The 10508-nt window shown below is 37.5% G+C and overlaps 1 protein-coding gene across 1 annotated transcript in view; it reads left to right on the top strand.

Annotated features, from left to right (window-relative positions):
* Positions 1 to 5205: 5205 nt before the first annotated feature.
* The window catches only part of LOC129579392 (protein toll), a 145398-nt gene continuing 140095 nt past the window's right edge, over positions 5206 to 10508 (top strand). Inside the window, exon 1 of the mRNA XM_055469459.1 lies at positions 5206 to 7941. The gene's annotated coding sequence lies outside the window, so the exon portion shown is untranslated. The remainder of the gene's footprint in view (positions 7942 to 10508) is intronic.

The raw sequence follows: 10508 nt of genomic DNA, 5'->3' as shown, positions 1-10508 counted from the left end.
TTTGTGTTCAGTGAAAATGTGTGCACAGTGTGCGCCTATCACGTTAAAATGAAACGAATCGAAAAATTCGATTTTGATTCCGTGAATATGTGATGTGTGCGAAATGCGGTCGATATTTAGAACCCCGAGCACTCTTATCTATCTGCCATACACAATTAAACAACTGAATCGAGGGGACAATTAGTGAAGTCAACTGTAATCCAATTCCATGAGCAGTGTGTCATTGTTTGCATACTTTGGTGTGCTGTTGATGCTGATGCTGATGCGGCTGTCGTGACTACGACTCGCTTTCATTTTCCTGCTTAATGATTTCATAATAATTCAAATTGATGTCGTTCACTTCTATTCCATTCATAATTTACGCTTCCTTTTGTTCGCTCGCTGCGATTCATCTTCGCCTCGTTCGATTCGTTAAATGAACATCGTACACAATTCTTTTGCATTATTCTTTCGGCTTTGGCAAATGTCCCATTCGTCGTCCATCGACCATCATCGTCGTCATCATCAACATTGATATTGTGTAAGTGTAAGTGTGAGAGTGAGCGTGTGTTGTTGGATTTCGTGTTGTGAATATTGATTTTGACCATTTCATTGAATCCGGAGCACAACAGCAAAGTGTTTGAGGCTTGAGTAAATTATCTTCCTTGAGAGGATGATTGTATACTCGACCTCTCGCCATCTCGCCATCTCGCTCTCGATTTTCTACACATGAAAAAGTGATAAAGCGATTTATCAAGTCATTAGTTTGTGTCAATATTTATAATACCATCATTATAATCTCTATTTGAGGCTGAATCACGCATTTTCACACGAGCCATACACACCCTTGATAAATGAACAAACTATAATACGATTTGTCTGCACAATCATTCATTGGATTTAGCAAGTGGCATTCATTAATTTTGCGCCGTTCGGCTTCCTCCATCAGAAATCAAATATAGCACCGATTTGCTGTTCGACCGATGAACCAACCGGACCAACAGATGACCGACCGACCGACCGGCTGGCTCTATAGCCAAACATGTAAACAGTCATCAGATTCAAATTGTGGTCACAATCCACAAAACCATTGCAACATTTTTCATGTTTACTCAATTGAATGACAAGTCGTCATCTGGTATGCAAACAATCTCTAACCTCTCACTCTCTCTCTATCCCTCTCTCTCTCTCTTGGCATTTGACTGTTGAATTAGAAAATTCACCGAATCTCGAATTAATTAAATCCAAATCCAAAATGCAAGGAAAATGAGGGGAAAAAAGTACAACTGAAAAACCACATGTAAGAGATTTTGAAATGAGTCAATGTCATCGAGTATGTGCTTTTCTTCTCATCGTCTTAATTTGCAATGCAAACAGGTAATTCGCTGTCTGCGTACTGGCTGGCGTTGAGTCGAAAATCTTTTACACACTGCAGGTACCCACAATGAATACACATATGCAAACATATGCACTTTACACATGCACACACAGCAACCATATGCACATAGCACATATAGAGGAGCATTCGAACATTTTGCCCAAGACAATGTCTGTGTGGAACACTACAATTTTATGGTTAACTGATTTCATTTTTCTCTTTCTCTCTTTCTCACTAACTCACTCACTGCCTTTCTCTCTCATCCACCGTTCAACCTCTTTCAATTCTCTTGATTTCGTTTTACTTGAGCACGGCACGTCTCTAGAATGGATTGTGTGAAAATCGTCGGTTCCCACGCACAAAAGATTCTCAACTGTAAAATGAACGAATCCAAAGAAATGTACAATTTTCAAAGTGCACTTCAGTGCTTTTCGAAAGGTGTATTCTTCGGTGCTGTTTCTCTGCTTTTCATCGCGCATTTCGAACAATGAACGGAGCGGATAGAATTTTTGGGCTCGCATTTCGACAAAAGTTTCCCGTCTGTTGTTGTTCTTTTCTTTTATGGCAGCTGAAACTCGTGCTTGACTATGGAAAAGTCAGGTTTTTTTTTCTCTTTGTTGTTTATAACAATACATGAAAGATATTGGTGTGGAATTTCTCTTAATTATTAAATTATATGCAGTGTTAAAATCAGATAGCACTTGGAGCTGAAATAAATGAGTTTCTCGGCTGATAGTTACGTCAATAATGCAAATTGATGGAAGTTGTGGCGAGTGGGTGGATTGGGCATTGTGATGGTCATTCTAATTCAATGAAACCCATCTACAGTCATGTTTTTCTCCATTTCTCTAAAACCATTTAGATTATTTTTTTTCTTACTTTGGGTAAATGGCGTCACATGTGCATGAATGCCGTACAAAATTCGTGTCCACATCTCCAGTTGTTGATGACATTTTCAACATGCACACACATACACACTCTATCTCACAAAACCAACCAAACGATCCATTTGAATAATTTATTTTTGCACTGCCACTTACATTGGATTGTCACGTTAATTGATACTTATGATTGATTTACGGCTTAAATTGCTCAAGTTTTCAACGACAATGATGCTGAATGCCATCGAGAAATGTATGTATGCGTATAAGCACGTCTATTTCTCTGTAACTCTTGACCAATTGAAATTGCATAGCTATTCGTTTGCGGGATGCATCTGAGTGGAAATGCTCCAGCCACGTAAATTCAATTGAAATGCAATGAACATATTAATTCAATAAGAACGCCATTCGATAAATCAAATCAATTGCATAAAGACAAAAGTGTGACTGATGTGCATGATATCTGGGCTTATGTTAGCCGTGGTTTAAATGTTTTCAATTGATTGGTGTATACAATGTGTATAAGATGTACAATTTGGCAAATGGCATGGAAAATCATAGTTATATATTTCAAATATACACACGATTATTTATTGGCGCAACGATTTTCAGCTAAACTACCTTAAAATGAGTCGGTGTGTGTGTGTGTGTGTGTGTGTGTGTGTGGTGAACATGCTCATCCGAGAACATTCAATTCATGTATTGTGTGCATATGTTGGCTCCATTCTATTTCTATTTCTATTGCGATTGAATGTATCACAACGATCATTGTTCACACTTCACATTCTTCTACAAAGTAATAACGGTCACCCATCGCGTCTTATCACCGTTTAGTCGGAACAAACAAATGCACAAAATATATTGTCACATCGGATTAAATCAAGAAACCATTTAAGTTAAGTGGACAAAATGCTTGTGCGAACAATGTCATCGTAATGTCAGTGTCGTCAACTAACTGACGTGTTACCATTGATACCACTAAAAACACCCACACACAATATGTATGTGCCATCCCATGCACAAAATTGTTATAGCATATCAATAAAATAATTGATGACATTTTCGGTGAAAATGCACTGGAGCTGATCATTGGCATCTCACAACGATTTAAAATACGAGGTTGAAAAATGCCGTTTTGTTTCTTATTTTATCACTCCCATTTTCACACATTATCTATCTCTCGGAACTGCATCCCAACATGCGATGAAGAACGATTTCGAACACACCAACACATTGGAGTCACACACGCATATGCCCAAATAAGTAAGTATATGGAGAATGCAATCAATTTTCAAACGATGACTATGTTGATGTTCGATAAACAAATGCAAATGCTAAGTTACGGGTTTCGATGACTGGCCATACTTTGAGTGTATGGTTGAAATTTCCGGTCAGTGTCGGTGCTGCACACAAAGCGCACAGCAAACGACATAAATATGCATGCTTAATGGTGAATCTTTATGGAAATTATGTGATAAAATTTTTGTAGAAGAACGAAAGAAGCACAAAGAAACAAAACCATTCACTCCCATTTTCAATCTTGCTCTCGTCCAAATTTACCAAATTTATCTAGCGTGTTCTAATTGAAGTGGAACATTTCTTCCACATATATAGTTTTTTTTTTGTCTCTATTCTGGTTCGGTTTCAAAAATGTGTGTTTCGGAAATTTAGTGTTTCACAGGCGACTGAACAAAGCAACCATTAAGATAAAGATAAAGTTGGAGCCACGTCCATAAAACAAGAAATGTGCTGACTTAAACACACATCGTTTTACTTTTACCAAGTGTGTTAGTCCATCTATCGTGCTCCTGCTCTGGATCGGTAACACGGACGAACTGTTCATAATGAACTTTTGACCAATTTTTACCAAGAAAATTGTTTGAGATCAACTTGTGAATTACATGCACATAATTGCGGAAATCATTGCAAAATTCAATGTGAAATGGAGTACACATGCGGTAGAATATTAAAGACTTCCGATGCAAAAACAAAAAACAAGATGCTCCGACGGTAGTGCAGTGCTATAGATTGTATTGGCCAAATCTGTTAGAACGCATAGCTATTTGGTGGTTTAAAGTTCGGCTTAAATTGGGATGTATTCAGAGAGAGAGAGAGAGAGAGAGAGAGAGAGAGAGAGAGAGAGAGAGAGAGAGAGAGAGAGAGAGAGAGAGAGTGAGAAGAAATAGAAGAAAACAAAAGATTCGAATGCATGCAATAAACTTTATACAAACGAGCGGCGAAATTCATGCAAAATGCACTTGTTTGCTCTGATATCCATATAATCCACGGCCAATCTCAAGTGTAATACACACTTCGACACACATTCGATGCACTCTTTTCCCTTCGAATCGCTCGTTCGATCTTTTCATCCGTTCGACCTACTCGCGCGTTTTGCTCATGTTCATTGGCATACGGATTTGCCCATAATCAGTTATCAAAAAATGGCAATTAAACCAAAAACTGATTGCGTTGCGTTTACGTTTTTGCTCTCATCCCACAACAAAGCAGGTTAGAAGGAGAAAAAACTAAACCGTTTTTGCATCATGTGGCAAATTTTATTGCTCAAACTTAAATCAATGCCTTCAAAACGGCAATGAAACTCAGCTCCAAAATACTGCTCGTCAGTTTAACAGTTCTCAATCACTTGATTCATAATACGCTCCGAACCGCATGTTCGCTCGCTCGTTCGCTATACTCTCATGAATTCGATTTCGTCTCTTTGCTCGGCTCTTGCTTAACACAAACACATTGAATGTCAACAAAAACAAACATTCATTCTGGTTGGAATAGTCGGAACGCATACGGTCGTTGCGGCTCTCTTCATGCACTGAAACGTCTCTCCCGCACACACAACACTCGTCTGCTCGCTCGCCTGCCCGTTCTCTCTGCGCTAGCAATCAGACACTCTTGCATTTGGCCCGATTGCTGCTGCTGCTGCTGCTGCTGCTGCTGTTGGTGCTGTTGCCGTTGCCGTGCTGCCAACGCTACTGTGTGTGCTGCTTGGAGCATACAACAAACAACAACGTTCAACGTCAACTCTCTCTCGCTCTTGCTGTGCCTGTGTTTACGATATGAAGCATAGACACCAGTCTTATTTTGAATGTGATTGAGGACAGACGTTATTTCCTTTGACGCGCACATTCATCTCGACGAAATCAAAGTAGTACGAACATCTTGAACACAAAAGAGAGATAGAGAGAAAGAAAAAAAAAAGATCCGAATTATTCGTTACGTGTACACCAATTGGTGTTTCGGCCTTCGTGTGTTTATCCGTGTGTATTTTCACCGTGCGCGTTCGCATGCAAACAAATACAAAACGAGCAGCGAATCACCGAAGAAACATAAACAGAAAAAAAAAATAAATCCGTATAAAGAGAAAATATATAATCATCTTTAAAAAAAAAAGTATCATCATTTTGCATTTCGCTGGTTTCGGAGCACGCACACCAAAATCGAAAAGAATCGTTCATTTGTTCGAATCTCCTCGAAAATAAAAGAGGCAACATCACCTTCACCAATGATCGAAAATAATTTTGAATTTGACTTTTGTTTACAACACAGAGACACAGAGACACAGATACTGTTCAGTGCTTTATTCAATATTTTGTTCCGTGTTCACAGTTATATTTTGTTATTGTTGTGACTACTGTCACTATTCATATTCGATCCGACAAAAATCCCTACCAACTGATAAGACGAAGGACAAAAAAACAGAATTTATTCACAAACAATTAACAACAACAACATTTAAAAGTCATATTGCAAATTATTATTGCCTACTTTCTTGTGTCAATCAGATTTTGGTATTTTTCACTCGCTCATCTGTTTGTGGTTATAATCATATAGTTATTTGCTAACGATTCGATCCGTAATTTGTGTATTTCCAGACGCACACGATAACCGGACAGAAATAAAAACAGAAAGAACAGTCGTCAGTGAGTTGAGTTGTCTATGTAAATGTTGTTTATGAACAGAAAAGAGAGAGAGAGAGAGAAAAAAGAACCAAACTGGAAAAAACAAAACACACAAACCGTTTGCAAACTGAACAAAAGTGACAGAGAATAATAAGAAGAAGAAAATTGCGACCATTTCATATACGAACAGAGTATAAGTATGTATGTATAAAAATAAACAGCGCGACAAATATCAACGAAACAACTTGCTGCTGCCGTTGCCGCCACCGCTTACGTTTGGGTTTTTTTTTCGTGGTCATTCCAGTGTTGATCGCATGTTGTGCTCGTTTCGTTTCATTCGTTCCGTATTCGACAGACTGACAAGATATTACAGTCCGAACACAAATTAGCAAACACCAGTGAGCGTCAAAATAGTGTATACGCACAACTACAACTATTTATCACCGCAACAACACCACAGCGCGAATAAATTATGTAATTTTTAATTGTATTGCCAAAACTGTAAACTGTGTGTACGATTGTACGAGCCCGAATACGAATGCAGAAAAATTACTATATTATAAAGAAATAGTGAAATTGTACGTGTTTGTGTATAAGTGTTGAGCAGCAATTTATCGAATCGGTTTTGCTGTTTTGTTTCTCTTTTTTTTTCTTCGATATACCCAAAGTGAAAGATCTGAACGAAACATGACTGACTGACTGAATATTTTAAACATTGATTTCGACATAAAACTTGAAAAAAATCATCAAACTCTGGGCGTCTCTCGTACGTGTAATATTAAATCTCGTACATCACATTCTTTTTGTGCCGATCGACGAGCATTTCCTACTAATTCGTTTAGTTCGTTGATGTTTTTCATGTTTTATTTCTCCACTCCGTACGCGTGAACCGGTAGAACTCTTGATTTAATACGCTTACGACACCACCGAATAAAAAAGATCAATCAAATAAATAACAATCAGATGTGAATAAAGAAAAAGTCTAAAGAATCGTTGGTCGAGCAATTGAGACACTAAACGAATCGAACTAAAGAATTTCAAACAAAAAAATAACAAGCGAAGAAGAAGAAAAAACGAGTTTTATGTCGATATTGCGTGTTGATTCAGATCATCCAGTGGTGACCATCAAAATACACACAAAAAGAAATGTGTTGAATATCATCGCAAAATATTGAAGCAATTGACTCGTTACTGTACCGAACTTATCATTCAGAGGCGACAAACCGATTCATACAGACTAAGTACTAAAATTGTCCAATTTCTACTAACAATAATCTAGCGCGTCATTTGTCACGACACACTCGCATCAATTTCGCCAAAGTGTTTGTATCTGTGTGTATATCAGGCAGCGTAGCTAGTCACGGCTATTTGCTATTTCATTATTGCAAACCACAATTGTATGTTAATTAATCGTCTTGCACAAACAATTACTGGACTTGCCCGAGTGTGTTCGAGCAACAACAACAGTCGATCTATTTCAATCAATTTATACAACCGATTTATCAGTGAATGAATATTTGAATTCGATCCGTGTTTTTGAAATTTTTTGCTTTTATTTTGTGTTTTTCATTTTCCTTCGCGCAAACGATAAATTGTTACTGCACTAAAACCGGGTTAAACTGATTTTGAAGTGAAGTCGAAAAAATTACGAAGAATTTTAACTACACAAAGAATACAGAATAATAAAAATCAGTGAAATTGACGGAATTTGTTTTTGGTTTGCTTTTGAAAATATAATCAACGTACATTTGCTGATATTGTGACATTTTTCCTGCCGTCTGAATCACAGGTGAGAAATTATTTCCGAATGTGAATATATTTATATATAAATTGCATGTGCTTTTCAAACAGAAAAAAAAAATTACTATTGACCGAATGACACTGGTTATGTGCGCAATCCGGCTCAATTGGTTTTCATTTCCTGCTGCTTCGGCTGCTGCTATTATCGAATGTACGGTCAGTGCAGTAGAATAATTTCGTAATTGCACCATGTGCTCGATTGATGTGATTCAATTATTTGCTTTTAATTCTATTAAATTAAAACTGGATGCCGGGTTCAATGCATTAACTGCAGAATCCCGTATACATATGTTGTATTTGGCATTCGCCAACGTTTCGCTGGAATCCAATTTTTAATTTTACGCCTTTTATGCATCGGCATGTATTGTACGGATGCATGTATGCCACCATTTACGTCGCCACCGCCGCTCTTTCTGTGTGCATGTGCGTGTGTGTTTCAATCGAAAACACGTGTACAACAGTTTGAGCCAAATAAATTGGTGCTTTCTGTTTGATTTCGATCCTTGTCCAAGAATTTCGATTCTGTTGACAATCGAATTGGAATTTGTGCATTATGCTATGTTTTTTTTCTGTACCATGTCTATCTATCGTTTGCTTCACTTCCACTCGTTTCACCTCTTCAATCCATTTCGATTTTCAATTGACACAAAACCCCATCTATATTGAACGAATTAAATTTTAATTGTGTTAGGTGGATTTGTCATTCGAAAGTTCTCTAAACAAAAACGGTTACGGTTTAGATGTAGACCATAGTCGTATGTGCGTTACGGATTCATAATGTGAAATCGATACATTTGTCGCAATAGTTTTGTGGCAGTCGCATTTTTAATGAACCAAACACACACACAAAGAGAGAGAGAGAGAGAGAGAGAGAGAGAGAACAATTAACGTAATTCAAGTTAAAAGAGCCGGTTTCAATCAAATTGCTGTGAATATGCATGTAAATACACGTTTCTATGCTTTTAATGTACTTTTTGGTCATTCATATTATCATCAACACTATCACTACCACATAGACTAGCTACCCAGCCAGTCAATGAACCGATACGTTTGTTTGTTTCTCATTTAGATTTACCTTCCTAAAAAAAGCATATGTAAATAATGGAATAATGTAATAAAATGAGCACCTACATTCCGGGGGCGATAATATACGCACCGAACACTATACCGTACTATTTGAGTACTGTATGTTTAATGAAATTTTTTCATATCTTTTCTCGTCTTCGTTTCCATTTTTTATTTAGTGCATGTGTGTGTGTGTGTGTGTGTGTGTGTGTGTGTGTGTGGAGAATAACTCTCTTTTCGTTTCAATTTGTTATTTTTTCATTACGTTTAGTACCAATTTTCACCCTCGCCCATTTATTATATTCACAACACTCGCATAATTTTTCTTTTGAGTAAACACAATTTTCGTTCATGTCGGTGTGGCCGAGGTATACATTACACTTACTATCATCGCTTTATATATTTTCGTTGTTGTTGTCGTTGATGCAAAACGTATGAAAATCTTGAGCAGCGCCCGGCCTAAGCGGTAGAGAAAATAAAATAAAAAACGAAACTGTAAAAGGAAAATAAACGGTACACTCAAATACAAACAACATTCCTTCGAAAATTGTATAAATAAACATTTCAAATGCAGCCATAGGAGATTTTTTAATGGAAAGGTATACGTAAGTTGCATGAAAAATACACAGAGCTAGCAAGTGAGTGAGTGGGTAGGAAAAGATCGAGAGAGAGAGAGAGAGAGAGAGAGAGAGAGAATATCGTTGTCGCAAAAGCAGCATTTATGTGTACTTATAAATATGGGCAAACAGAAACCCATACGTGACGGGAAAACTGACCAAGAACATTTTCAAAAATGCCATGGCGCGCGCGCTCACAAAACACAACGGATAAAATCGTCCGAAAAGAACGAAAACCAACCAACGAACGAGCGAACGAATTAACGGTCATAAACAACGAATGACAGACTTTCTGAGATGCGTGTACTTCTCATAGACCTTTTCTCATGCCAAACAAACTTTCCGTATTTTGTTCTCCATTCTTCATTCTTTTTATGTGATTAATGGCTTGCTTTTGATACGAATTTCAGATCGAATGGTCTCCGTGTTGTTTTCTTCTGACGTCGATCCCATTCTAAGCTTAGATTATAATTCTTTGCAGCACCAGCACTATCCGGTCGACCGCCCGAACAAGAGCTGGCCCATGAACACTCAGACCTGGTTCCGATTGCTTCGGCACATCACCTGAACCCCTCAATTTTCCATATGGAAAACGCTTATGCGGACGGTTATCATTGAAGCCGGGGAAAAAGAAGAAGAAGTAGAAGAATGGAATATGTATAATATTGTTCATTTGATCGAAAAGTTCTTTTGACTAGTTTGCAGCTTTGTTTGTGTGTTATGGCACCACATTATCAAACTAAACTATAACAACAACGGAAAAAGAAAGAAAGAAAAAACCATGAATGAACGAAAGAACATTGCCCGAAAAAGTTCCAAATCTAAATATAAACATAAACATACACAAAGTTTGAATGCATTAATTTTTCCGGCC

The sequence above is a fragment of the Sitodiplosis mosellana genome, unplaced genomic scaffold, assembly GCF_009176505.1.
Source record: "Sitodiplosis mosellana isolate CC-2019 unplaced genomic scaffold, AAFC_SMos_1.0 Smas_scaffold_6226, whole genome shotgun sequence".
NCBI lineage: Eukaryota > Metazoa > Arthropoda > Insecta > Diptera > Cecidomyiidae > Sitodiplosis > Sitodiplosis mosellana.
This window is presented reverse-complemented; position numbering and strand designations above follow the sequence as displayed.